The following is a 10075-nucleotide window of genomic DNA, read 5'->3' as shown; positions in this document are numbered from 1 at the left end:
TGGCAGGAAGGGTATCCGGCCACCCCTTAAAACGTAAGCTTGCCAAATCCGATCCTAACATACCGACTTGCGAAACTGCGGGACAAGGCACCAGCAAAAGAAAGAAAGAAAGCAAGAACTCCCTTTGAATATGACAGTGGTTGCTTCAGGAAAACTATTGAATGAGTCACTAAGAGATGATGAGAAGGTGTCCTCTCCACAAAAGGGAACTAACAAATTCATTCTTGGATTGACATTACCGATAGAATGCATGCGAAATAACAGATAATTGGAGGAACTTTGTCCACACCAAAAAGTTCTGAAATGACATCTACATCTACTCATAAACCTTCACTCTGCTGTGCGCTTCATAGTGATTGGCAGAATATAATTCCCATGTTTCCCATTGCACCAGTTACTAAGGCTTCATCTCATTGCATTTGCTTACGGTGCGAAAAGTGAAATATTGCTTTAACGCCTCAGTGCGAAATTAGTTTGTAATTAGTATAATCTTATGCCCACACTCGATAGGGCGCAATAAGAAGGGGCGTTGTAGTACATTCCGCTCTTCATGTTGATCCTTGAAACTGGTAAGTACCCTTAAGCCTCTACCAGTCCAAGTCTTTTTGCGCCTTCCTGCGGCGTTCTCCCACGTTTCAAACAAGCCTGTGACTATTTGTGCTGCATTTCTTGACGTACGGTCAGTATTCCTGATTGTCCTGTCTGGTATAGGAGCCTCACACTTGAGCACGAGTGTTTTTGAAGCAATCTCTTTTGTAGACAGATTGAATTACCCCAGTATCCTGCCAATGAGCCCACGTCTACGATCTGCTCAACCTACGACTAAATTAATATGGTCATTCCATTTCATATCCCTACAAATTATTCCATCTAGCTGTTTGTATGAGTTGAATGATTCCAAGTTTGACTTACTGACATTAGGGATGATCAAAAAGTTTCCGTTTGAGAGCTTTGCTGCAGCGTATACGCAATGTACTGCGATTACGATGCTGACATACAGGCACTGCCATGTACGCAAGTGATTAGAGTAGCATTCTTGTCTTTACGATATGCATGCGGTAAATGAGGAAACGTGAACTAAGGTGACGTTATTACCAAATCCCCCAAAAAGTATCAACGTCCTGTTATTCTAATCATGGCTGCCGAAAGACAAACACCGATATACATCCACCAGGGAATGAAGAACGTACAAGAGGCAGCATGTCTGTCAGAAACCAGCGTTGTGGAATGGTGCGCCAAGTTCCGAGCTGATCGCAGTTCAACCCAAGACGCCGGGCAGTCTGGGAGTTACGCAGAAGTTACGAGAAATTATGTGGGAGACACTCAAGCACCTGCCCTATAATCCCGACCTCTCCCCATGCGAACATCCGACGATTCCTGTGGTACGTGGCTGTGCAGCAGGCAGTTACAGAATTTCAAAACACGTATTTTAATCAACTTTATAACGACAGTACTTTATACAGAATGCCTTTTAAGAATGGCTGTGCGCTACACTGCTCAAAACTAACCCCTTCTCCTCCCATCTGCTAGTTCGCGCAAGACAAAATAACATTTGACGTATTACCTGTTGGCTTTTGTCTCGTTCGTTTAACGATGTTTCTGACGTTTCGCCAGCAAGAGCGGCTGGTATTGTCAAAGGTTAATGGAATCCGCAATCATCAATGGAGAGTGCACCTTTAACAACGTCAGCCACTCGCTCTGGTGAAACGTCATAAACTCGTTCGATGGACGACGGCCGAAGATTACGAGACAAAAGCCTGCAGGCAATACATCACGTGGCTTCAAAATCCTAAAAAAAATTCCTAAAATATCATTTATTTTTCATTTATTCATGATTCGTCACCTATACCTTACGTTTTTACATGACAGTTTTAAAACAACTTGTACAAAATATGCATGTAAGTATAGGATTGCCTTATTTGTTACGGTATTCGGTAGACATAATACAATTCCCTGCCTGTCTAGAGATTCATATGTTTTTTTTATACGAAAACTTATTTTAATCCATCAATTATTGTTATTATTATTATTAGCATTATTATTATTATTATTATTATTATTATAGTCTAATAAGAGTAATCAAAATCTAACCATAACAAAAACAAAAACGATTAGAGTAAATGAAAAAATAAAAGACGAAAAATTGGAGTTCGTTTCATTACTGAAGTAAATTGAGGTGAAAACTTCCAAGTATGGCGAGGGTACTCCACGACTTATCTATACCGCACTAACTAAATGGACAGTGTACTGACGTTTTCTCAGTTTCATTGTAAGTGAAGTAGACTAGGTAGTCGAGATCCATTATTCCATTCAGTCTCACCATCGGATCAGTAGATAAGCTGACGATTTGGTTGGAGCTATTTCTCTTCATTCCATTACTTAATTCCTATTCTCCACAATACGTAATATCATACTGTCCTAGATACTCATGATCTGATAAGCTCTCTCTCTCTCTCTCTCTCTCTCTCTCTCTCTCTCTCTCTCTCTCTCTCTCTTTGGGCTGTCAGAGAAAATATTGCGTCTGCCCATTTCAAAACGACTTCATCACACAAGCCCTCAAAAAGGAGTGTTGCCCATCTGCTCTCTGGCTTCTACGATCAAGTTTTTCTTAATTTGGACTTTCTAGTAGGATGTGACCTGATGTACTTTTGGTTCCAGAATTGCAGCTGCGTTACTCAGTTACTTTAATTCTACGCAAGTTCCGGCCGGAGTGGCCGAGCGGTTCTAGGCGCTACAGTCTGGAACAGCGAAACCGCTACGGTCGCAGGTTCTAATCCTGCCTTGGACATGGATGTGTGTGATGTCCTTAGGTTAGTTAGGTTTAAGTAGTTCTAAGTTGTAGGGGACTAATGACCTCAGCAGTTAAGTCCCATAGTGCTCAGAGCCATTTGAACCATTTTTCTACGCAAGTAAACACTACCAGGAAACCCACTCCCAGGTACCTATTTCAACATGTTGACAATACCGCATTCCTTTGCACCAATTATGCCTTTTTAATTATCCCAGCACTAAAACTAAAGCTATCATTATCTATATAGATTGGACACCTACGTAACTCATTTCCGCCAATGCTAATACAGCATTTACTGCTACTCCTCTCATGGCTACAAGCTCCTTCCTAATCGTAGAAGTCAGTTTATGAATCGCTTGGCACTTCCGGATACATATATAAAAAGTTTTTCTGTCCAACATCTCCCGTTAACTCGAGTCCCGACACCCGATTTCGTACATGTAGTCTATATCTCAAACCATAAAATCATCCCGAGATCTATCTTTCCAGTCGGCTATTCTCCTACGACGAATATGCCAGGCCATTTGCGTAGCTGTTCAGCTGCGTTCCTGCCCCCCCCCCCCGCAGCCGCCACACCCCACCTACATTCGATTTGTCAGCTCACTCCCCATATGCATCTGACTTATGATGTCTACTCAAGTCCCGCAATTTTACCCAAACATTAAACCTACAATGTTCCCTATTGAACCTGCAAGAACATGAAGGTGGCATACAACAAACGTCAAATCGACATGAAGAGTTCTGCATGCTTGGATGTGTAAATAATTAGCATTTTGGCGCAGCTGCATATAACAAGGAGGAACAACACTGTCTACAGTCTGTACATAAAGGCTGTGCATTACGCTGTTGGTTTCTCATTGACAAATTACAACTGCATATTCACATTTGTGTGTTGGGCGTCACCTCCACATAATCATACAACGGGTGCCTAGGATTTTAATAACAAAAACAAATATTTTAGTATAAACATTAAAAATGTGTTTACATTCCTGGTTACTACAGTAATGCTGTTTTGTCTATTTTGGGGTGGGGGGAGGGGGGGAGCGGGTAGTGGAAGAGGTGCCATGACCTTGGAACCACATGTACCTTGAAGATGTTATAATTTTAAGTGTTAGCAGTGTAGTAATATCAAGAGCCTCCACGATACTCACCTACATGGACATGATGTAATCAGTTCGTCTGCATTTCATCCCATTAAAATTTATAGTTATATTGTTTACGCTTGCATTATAAAGGGGGGATGTGAATTCATATGTATTTTAAAAATGGATGTTCATATGTGTGTATGTATTTTCCGCATCGCCTCCTAAAACATGGGACCGACTTAAGCCAGACTCAGTACGCGTATCAGTTACTGTCTGGAAAGAATCGTTGTGGGGCAAACTTTTACAAAACTTTTTGTCGGTGACAACCCACACAAAATTATGAAAGGAAAAAAAGTTTGTCGCTTGCTACTTTTCCACTTTTCATGCGGTAAAACTCCCGCATGAAGCATGACGTCTTAACTTATTACTTTTTTACTACTAACTCTATTCGCATCACATTTTACAGACAGCAACTGCATTTGCCGCCGAATGTATCCAAAGAAATGTATCATTGTACGTTATTGAGGAGATATGATATCAAATACTGAGATGTTTGCAAAACTGCAGCATAAAACATGACGTTTTAACTTATCACTTCTTTGCTACTAACTACACACATTGCACAGATGGTAGCCGCATACACCACTATACGTTACTGCTGAATTATATCATTATACGTCCGCCCCCGGTAGCTGAGTGGTCAGCGTGACGGAATGTCAATCCTAAGGGCCCAGGGTTCGATTCCCAGCTGGGTCGGAGATTTTCTCCGCTCAGGGACTGGGTGTTGTGTTGTCTTAATCATCATCATTTCATCTCCATCGAAGCGCAGGTCGCCGAAGTGGCGTCAGATCGAAAGACCTGCACCAGGCGAATGGTCTACCCGACGGGAGGCCCTAGCCACACGACATTTCATTTCATTTATATCATTGTACAAAAAATAGTTCAGGAGATATCATAAACATTGAACTGCATGAAAATGAAACTGCTTGGTGAAATCCGCTAGAAATACAGGTGAAACATATGTACAAATACATGTGAAATATGTGAGATATATTCGGCATGTATATACATGTGCACGTCCATGGATATAAGCTCGTCATCAACTCCTGGAGCGATTTCAGCCAAATTTGGTACACATATTAATTACGATCCGGAAATAAATACTACAGGGGTAAGAACCACCAGCCTCCTATTGCGATGGGAGTGATAATGCATAGATATAAGGGAGGAAGAGGAGGAGGAGGTCGACAGACAGAGAGGGGAAAGAGGAGACGGACACAGATAGGAGGGAGGAGGAGATGGACAGAGAGAGGAGCAGGAAACGATGGTCAGAAGATAGGGACAACGAAAAAAAGGTGGCAGCTCACAAGTTCATGTGACGTGCAAGGTGGGTTAATGACGTCACATTGACACCAAATTTCTCCACAAATCTGCCCAACGCCACCGTGGACGTGTCTCACGGTGGGAAGGTCGTCACACCCCTTCTTATTAACATTTGAACCCTTCTTTAGATGCCTTCGCGACGGGGAAGAGAACCGTAGCTCCTAGCATTGAAATCACGCGGTTTTCATATGAAGGGCCGAGGAAAATGTTCCAGGCACACCGCCGCTCAGAATCGGCACGAAGAGGCCGCTGGCGCAGGCATAAAGGGCCTCAATGAAACCACCCCCTTCTCTGGAGCATTGATCCCTAGACAATTCACAATAGGAGTCGACAGTTCGCAGTGCGACGAGCAACAGGAAAACGTCCTTCACAACCTTTGACACTGGTGACGCCCTCGGGCGTTTCAAACCTTCTCTAAGGACATTGGAGAGCTGCATCCTCATCGAACGCAATCGCACCTATTTGAAGCGCCGCGCGACCGCAGTTTTTGCTCTCGTGTGCAGGTTGGAACCATTAGAGCCCTTTCAAAACCATTTGAACGTGATGTGGTGCAGCGAAGATTTCTTATGCTTTTTTCGTCGCTCCTGGTTATATCTAACTGTGGCGCGACACATTCGGTGTCACCGGCCAACCTTAGTTGAAAATTTTAAAAGTGTATTTCTGTGCAGACAGATCCCAGGCGCTTGCAGACCAGTAACCCTTTCGACTCTCTCCGATTGCGGATGACCTATTATCAGTGCCCCCCCCCCCCTTGCGATCAAGCCACAGGAGAACGCGAAATAGGAGGAATAAAAAGACATAGGCACCTCTTGCTTCTTCGGATCAAGTTCAAATGGTGTTGAACAGTCGTTAATGGCTCCATCCTGTAGACGAGAGCAACAGGTGCAATCGTGCTGCGCTCCAAAGGGGCGCGATCACGTTCAGTGGGGATGTCCGTAGAGAAGGGCTGAAAAAGTACGAGGGTGTGACCAGTAGCAAAGGTTGTGAAGGACTTTATCCTGTTGCTCATCTCAAACTGACGTTTTCGACTTCGAATTGTGTAGGAATCAACGCCACATCCCCGGAGGCCATTCCTGTGGTATCGATAGCTACGATGCCGCGGCGTAAGTGCAAGTTCTTAGGTTGGCACTACGACACCGACGACAGCGTCCTCTAGCCGGCGCTGAAAGCTCTATGAGCGTCGCTCCAGATTCAGCCCATTTGCTTCCGAGGAGACGACCTAGAAACACTGTTTCTATTTCACAGTGGGCGAACCACTACTTGTAACTGTGTAACTTTATACATCCGACTTCGCACCTACGTGCTCATGAGTGTAAAGTTAGGTATTCACGTTATTATGTATTCCGTTAATATTGTGATATAGTAAAACCATTTCTAAGAGCAGTACCGAGAGATTTTCACCTTTTCCTGCTCCTACTTACTTCCTGCAATCGGCCTACCATTCAGTTTTCAGGAGCAGACGCACGCAGCGCCTTCCAGGCGGGATATAAAAATTCCGAGTCATTCTGAGCGGCGGTGTGTCTGGGAGCTGTCCCTCGGACACTCATTAAAAAAAAAAAAAAAAAAAAACAGCGTGATTTCAGCGCTGTGATTCGTGGTTCTAACTTTCATGGCACAGACGACAAAGGAAGGGGTGAAATATGGGTAAGGAGGACAGTGACGACCTTATCAAATGGCTTTGAGCACTATGCGACTTAACTTCTGAGGTCATTAGTCGCCTAGAACTTAGAACTAACTAAACCTAACTAACCTAAGGACCTCACACACATCCATGCCCGAGGCAGGATTCGAACCTGCGACCGTAGCGGTCGCTCGGCTCCAGACTGCAGCGCCGAGAACCGCACGGCCACTCCGGCCGGCACGACCTTATCGTCGTGTGATACGTACACAGCGGCGTTGAACAGAATTGTGGTGAATTCTGGTGGTACTGTGATACCATTTAACCCATCTCACGAGTCACATGAAAGTTTGAGCTGTGGTCTTTCGTTCTCGAGGGTGACGTCCGCAGAGCGCCACTCTTTTGTACCGTTACGGAGGAGGATTGTGTGCACTCTGAGCCAGGTTTCAAGCTTAAGCGTCGTAATGGGTGGGAATTACGGGCTTTCGAAAAAGTGATCGTTTAATTCTGTTGCGCAGTGTAGGTACCCGGACAAGATAGTAGGAAATAAGAGAAAAGAGGGACAGACAGTCATATTGTAAAGTAGCTTGCCCATTCAGGATCTGAAAGTGTAAGTTGCACAGCCATGCGATGGGACACGTCATTTGGGTATGGACTGGGGTCTCCTGTTTCCGGGCAGGGGCCGTGGGGTGTCAGCCTTTCGCCGGCTCTCGCCGCAGCTATTGCCGCCGCTGACGGTGCGCGCCCCGGCTGGCCCGCGGGCCGCGCGCCCCGGCCTGGGCTGCGCCTCGCCGTGCCGTGCCGTGGTGATGAGCGCGATGAAAGTCGAGGCGCGGCGTGGGCCGGACAGCGAGAGTGGGGCACGGCTGGCGGCGGCTGCGGCGCCGCGCCGCCCGCCCACCGCTCAGTCGCCGCCTGCCGCCCGCTGCCTGCGCCCAACAGCCACTCCACTGTGCGTCCGCGACAGCAACCGGTGTCCGTGTCCCGCAGTGGCCGCCCGACGCCTCCTCCACTACACTGCCGACCACTCGCGTCACGTCGAGAGGTACGTCGCGTCGCGGCGCTGCGCTGCTGCCTCGGGGTTTGCGATCTCGTCGGCAGTTGCATTTGGTTTTTGGGATGTTGTTGGCAGTGGACACACGAAGAGCGCGGACTATTGTTACTACTCCGTGTGTATCTGTAGCTCAGTCTTGTGTAAATGGGATCGTGTTATGACTGGTCGAAAACATTCAGAAAGTAGATACCAACAGCCGGAATTTTATTTAATAATTTTATTTACCTACCAGTTTCACTGCCTGACTGGCACCTCTAACGACATCTGAAAGGTCGACATCGACCGAGAAGTTTTTACAAGTCTGTGGAAACCAGATAGATATAGTAGTCCCTATAACAGCACTAACGACTAGATGAATTACCTAGTTTCGTCTATAGTTGCCTGAAGATAGTGCCGATGAGACACCGAAACGGGTAGCTAAATAAAATTATCAAACAAAATTACATCTACTGGTGTCTATTTTATTCAAGATTCCTTATGTACGTCTGTGAAGACCTCGGTGCTGGACTTCAGTAGAAAACCATTGGGTTGCAGACATATTTTAACACTAGAAATGTGTAGTTGCGGGATCCCTATTAATTCAAAATCAGTTCAGTATATCAAAATGAGATTCTAGGGCAGTGCTAAGTTATACCACTATATAAAGACCAGCCGTTGTTGAATGTTGTTACCACAAATGTCGAAAATTACTAGAGTAATTTACTTCAAATTTTTACACGACTCTCTAATGAACATTTGGATGACATAGGCTATTCATTTTCGATATACGGACATATCTGTAAGATATAAGGAAGAACGTTGGACATAGATCTTTCCTTTTTAGTATATAATCTATAGGGTGTATCATAGTTAGTGGCGTAAAAACATACAGTTGAAAGTAGACGTTACTAGAAGCAAAAACGTCTCAGTAAACACAGGGACGAAAATGCATACCTTAAGAGCTACGGGCAATTTTTCATCTTCGATACTGTGAAACAAATCTCTTCTACTGCAAGTTCTCTGCTTTCTACATTTTGGGAACTGGTAGTATGGACCAAACTAAGAAAAAAATGTCCAGCAAACATGTGCTCGAAGACGCATACATTAAAACTTACGAGTGCTTAATCATTAGAACAGCTGTGTTTCGAAGTAGCAAAGACGAACAAGTGCTCATAGCTCTTAGGGAATGCATTTTAGAGCACATGTTTACTGGACTTTTTTCTTGTTTTGATCCATATTACTACTTCCCAAAATATGGAAAGCAAAGAACTTACAGTTGACAGATTTGCTTCACAGTATCGAAGAAGAAATATTGAAGAAAAATTGCTCGTAGCTCTTAAGGTATGCCTTTTCGACCCTATGGTTACTGCGACTTTTTTGCTTCTAGTATCGTGTACTTTCAACTCTATGCGTTTACGTCATTAATTATCATACACCCTGTATATCTAATATACAGAGTGATCAAAAAGTCAGTATAAATTTGAAAACTGAATAAATCACGGAATAATGTAGATAGAGAGGTACAAACTGACACCCATGCTTGGGATGACATGGGGTTTGATTAGAACCAAAAAAATACAAACGTTCAAAAAATGTCCGACAAATGGCGCTTCATCTGATCAGAATATCAATAATTAGCATAACAAAGTAAGACAAAGCAAAGATGATGTTCTTTACATGATATCCTCAATATGTCCACCATCATTCCTTAACAATAGCTGTAGTCGAGGACTAATGTGAACAGCACTGTAAAGCATGTCCGAAGTTATGGTAAGGCATTGGCGTCGGATAGGTTCTTTCAGCATCCCTAGAGATGTCGGTCATTCACGATACACTTGCGACTTCAGGTAACCCCAAAGCCAATAATCGCTCGGACTGAGGTCTGGGGACCTGGGAGGCCAAGCATGACGAAAGTGGCGGCTGAGCACACGATCATCACCAAACGACGCGCGCAAGAGATCTTTCACGCGTCTAGCAATACTTTTTTTTGTTCTAATAAAACCCCATGTCATTCCAAATATGTGTGTAAATTTTTACCTCTCTATCTACATTATTCAGTGGTTTATTAAGTTTTCAAATTTATACTGACTTTTTGATCACCCGGTATAAAAGGGGGAACGTTGTTACCGAAAATCTCGAAAGGTTCTTCACCCATTTCCTTCAAA

At 44.2% G+C, this 10075-nt stretch overlaps 1 protein-coding gene across 1 annotated transcript in view; it reads left to right on the top strand.

Annotated features, from left to right (window-relative positions):
* The first annotated feature begins 7796 nt into the window (after positions 1 to 7796).
* The window catches only part of LOC126474874 (chymotrypsinogen 2-like), a 439039-nt gene continuing 436760 nt past the window's right edge, over positions 7797 to 10075 (top strand). Inside the window, exon 1 of the mRNA XM_050102354.1 lies at positions 7797 to 7922. The gene's annotated coding sequence lies outside the window, so the exon portion shown is untranslated. The remainder of the gene's footprint in view (positions 7923 to 10075) is intronic.

This window comes from Schistocerca serialis, chromosome 4, assembly GCF_023864345.2.
Source record: "Schistocerca serialis cubense isolate TAMUIC-IGC-003099 chromosome 4, iqSchSeri2.2, whole genome shotgun sequence".
Classification (NCBI taxonomy): domain Eukaryota; kingdom Metazoa; phylum Arthropoda; class Insecta; order Orthoptera; family Acrididae; genus Schistocerca; species Schistocerca serialis.
Note: the sequence above shows the minus strand (reverse complement) of the source record. Positions and strands in the feature narration are given on the sequence as shown.